Source organism: Tigriopus californicus, chromosome 3 (genome assembly GCF_007210705.1).
Source record: "Tigriopus californicus strain San Diego chromosome 3, Tcal_SD_v2.1, whole genome shotgun sequence".
Classification (NCBI taxonomy): domain Eukaryota; kingdom Metazoa; phylum Arthropoda; class Copepoda; order Harpacticoida; family Harpacticidae; genus Tigriopus; species Tigriopus californicus.
In genome coordinates this window covers 5,081,416-5,085,112 of record NC_081442.1, presented here as the reverse complement: position 1 = coordinate 5,085,112, position 3,697 = coordinate 5,081,416, and the positions used below count along the sequence as shown (strand labels likewise).

The 3,697-nt window shown below is 44.3% G+C and overlaps 1 protein-coding gene across 9 annotated transcripts in view; it reads left to right on the top strand.

Moving 5' to 3' along the window:
• The first annotated feature begins 356 nt into the window (after positions 1–356).
• Positions 357–3,697, top strand: part of LOC131878568 (CUGBP Elav-like family member 1) — a 39,790-nt gene continuing 36,449 nt past the window's right edge. For 8 of the 9 annotated variants that reach the window (XR_009373043.1, XM_059224585.1, XM_059224582.1 and 5 more), the window contains exon 1: positions 1,369–2,396. The gene's annotated coding sequence lies outside the window, so the exon portion shown is untranslated. Of the gene's footprint in view, positions 596–1,368; positions 2,397–3,697 lie in introns of those variants that run through there. The other variant, XM_059224581.1, reaches the window with a different exon arrangement.

The window sequence follows — 3,697 nt, the reverse complement described above, 5'->3', positions numbered from 1 at the left end:
CCTCAAATTGTTGAGTGCCTGTAACAAATAATTCCATTTGGCTTTTTTTACTTTGTTAGACATGGATAGATTTCAGTTGAATTTACCCCAAACATAGCACTTTGTTTGACAATTTTATCACATCCTCCCCAGCCTCTCATGGTATGGAAATGTTTGAGCTAAACACTCCAGATTTTTAACTACTTCATGGTCCAGGGTACCGTCGTCCAAGACCCGAATTACTCATTTTCAAATTTGTCTCACCAAAAGAGATCAATCGGCATCGCAATGTGTTCTTTAATCTAGAGCCAAAGTGTAAAATTCAATCCAAAGAGACTCCCTTAACCCAACTGATAAGAGGCGATTGCCAGTTCATGTCTCTTCGTGAAAACTCATTCACTTACTCAGTCAACGAAGCTCCAGGATTTTAGGATTTGCTCAACCCATCGAGCAAAGTGTGATTACAACTTTTGAACTCGCGATAAGAACAGAGAGGAACACAACACCACCAGAATCGACCACAAAAGATCGGAAGAGCTCAAACTTCCCAAGTGAGTTCCACTCTTGGAAGAACAATTCTGTTCAACTCCAATTCAAAATTCAGCCACATCTAAAGGTAAGCTTTGTTGAATGCAATGCAATTTGAGATATTGCCCTGACATTGCTCCAATAAGGTGCCGTTTGGATCATTTTTGGGTTGTCGAAAGCTGCTGTGAACGGCCGTTTTCATCGAAAGCGCTGGAAGAGAAAAAAATATGAATGTTCAGTTGTGGGGAAAAGTTTGAGGGGTTTTTCAAAAAGTTCTTAAGCCCAGAGGAATGTCATTAGGTGTCAAACGAGTTAGTAAAAAGCTTCATTATAATGGTGGGGAAAGAATTTGGAACAAGCATACACATTTATTGAGATGAATTTTTACAAGATCCTACCCAATGATGTTGAAACTACTGTTGCTTCTACATGATATTCAAACCCTATATTACTGCATGTCTTTGTAAAAAAAACTGGCGCCACTTTTAAAGCTACCAAGTCCTTCCTACCAATTTCCAACTCGTTTGGATACAATTCCAATAAGGTCTTCTTTCCAATACCTGTTCCTTGTTTCTTGATTAAGGCAATGGTTGTTACAGCCTTGTCTAATCGTGATGAGTTGTTTGGTGCTCTCCCGGAATGAGAAACTTTTGTGTATATCTGAGAGACAAAAAAAGAAGGCTTGCCAGGTTCCCTTGAGCTTCATCGGCGATCATGGTCCAGCGGTTGAGTGACAGCGTTCATCTTCGTCCTTTTTGTCGCTGCCTTCGTGGGTAAAGGCCAGCCGGTTCCGAGAGTTCGAAGAGCCAACTCCCGAAACTGAAGGCGTTCGCTCTTCCTCTTGATTTCCATTACAACCAACCGGCGTTGGCGGCGCAAAAGCCGGGTGAGAGATCGAGCGTGATTAGTAGGTCGAAATGTTCGCCCTCCATCCCCTCGATCGAATCAGCTCACGCCTTCGTCGTCCCTCTTTCATCTGAGGATGATGGCCCTCGAGAACATTTTCTTTGGCCTCTGAGGATTTTTGTCGTGTCTTGTATTTTCTTCCTCCATGCGGACAGTTGGTCGCAGATTAGTCAGAGGCAAACTCGGGATCAAATTCTCCTCATGATTTGAGCCTCGTTTGCCAATGTCGAAGTCCGTTTTGTGGAACGGATGTGATAAGGCATGATAATTCAGTGAAGCTGAGCTTTTAACTCAACATTCCATGCAGATTTATCATCGAGTGTTTGCATGCTCTTTACTCCTATCGACTTCAATGTGCACCATGAGAGATTCTCGTGCCCCATTGGAAAACTCGTTTGTTCTCGTGTGTCGCCAATTTGTTCATTCTGGTCCAGTCAGTTGTGTGTGAGTTGTTATTCTCGAAGTTCTTCAGTACATACATTAGGCTAACAAGAAGTGAATTGAGGAAGCAACAAGTCCAATAGGCTCAGCATGAGAAGAAAAACAAGGCTACATCCTCTATAATAGGAGTACTGTGCAGTAACGAACGAAGACTGAGATTTTAATATCCCAGAAAAAGGCATCACTCAAGAAGACCGACCGAATGTTGATTCTGGATGACTTTGGACGGGAAAAGAAAGAGAGAGAGAAATTGTCAAAATCGGATAGTCGTTTAATTGCATCTACAACAACGCTGTGAGAAATTTGCCGTCAGCCCATCGTCATAAATGCCACCATTCAATTGATGTTTGACCAATTGTCAAAGGACTTTCCAAATTCGCAAGGGAAAAAGTGATGTGTGCTACTAAGCAGACTCCGCGTAATACTGGCCTCAAAACGTCGTTAGTGGTCGAAATGTCAATCTTATGAAGGGTAAAGTTGAGACCGCCCAACAAGACAGCAGCATCTTCACTTCCTCATCCGAGTTGAAAAAAGGGGAACAGGTAATCGAGCAAATGTCACCAGTTTCTCCTGACGGGTAGTTCTTGTCACAAGTTTTGCACCATTGCTCAGCGAGTCTCCAATTATGTGGCAAAAGCGCAATTTCTCAAGTTCGAAGCTAGTGAGTCAGCCACCCAGCTAGCCAAAAACTAGGTATGCAGCGGTTCTTCGTTCGTTCATCGGAGTTCACTTTGAAGGGAAAATTGCGCTCTCTTGCTTATCAAGCAAGGCTCCCGTTTTTTCTGCCGCTCAAGTACTAATTATTATTCCACCAGAGCTTCTTCTACTTCATTCACTTTCATCTATTCGTCGTCGAGAAGCCGCCTCCACCGTCCTCGTCATAGAGTCGTGCCCCTGACTTTATAATATATGTGCCTTCAAATTGAAATGCTTGTAACGCTAAAAATTCCTCTGTGGGGTCTGATGATCCACTTCTGTACATGAAAGTGCTGCCCGAGCCCGGGATTTGCAGGCCAGTTAGACTCAGCTCTAATTACTGTCAAGTCAGACACTTGCATCGTTATCCTCTAAATTCGCGAGTACCACCGACCTTAAAGCCAAGCCGAAGAAATGTTCCTGATACAAAGATAATGTACCAAGCGTGTTCCATGGGTGCAGAGACTACTGTTGTTCACGGACATACGCTACATTACGTATCCAAAAAGAGAGTCATCAACTTTTCCAGCCCCGTCGTCAGTCAGTCAGTCAGTCGGTTACCCGCTTAGTTTACCAGGAGTTTTTCAAACTTTATATAAAGACTGGCTCAACCCTCCACACTCTCTCTCCCACCTGATGTTCGTAAACTGTATAGGGCTCGACTTGGCCAGATTCTACATTTCCACTCTTGTTGGCGATGTTGGTCCTAGTTGGTGTAAGTGTGCCATCCTGTCCGATCGAGCGGTTCCCAGTTCTAACCAGCCCCCAACCACCGGAATGTGCTGTCAAACAAACGTTCCCAAGGCACTGACAAGCTCAGCCAGGCTGCCTCCATCAGAGGAATTTTATCGGAAAACCCGATGGCCGTGGTCTTCGTTTAAATCGAGAAGCCCGAAGTCAGAGAGGCGAAAGTTTTTCTCCCACCTCAAGCTAGGCCTTCTCCCCTCAGTAATACGTATAAGTAAGGTTAGTCCACTTCTTCGGGGAAATCTTGGGAACAAGAGGACCCTAAAAATGATGGGACCCACCATGTTCGTTCCTTCATATGTTTGGTGTTTGCGGGTTCACAGCTGTCCAACAACGGGACAAGAAGGACGGAAGGGAGAAAAATGCCACCGGGGAAGGTGACGAAAGGCAGCAATGTGGT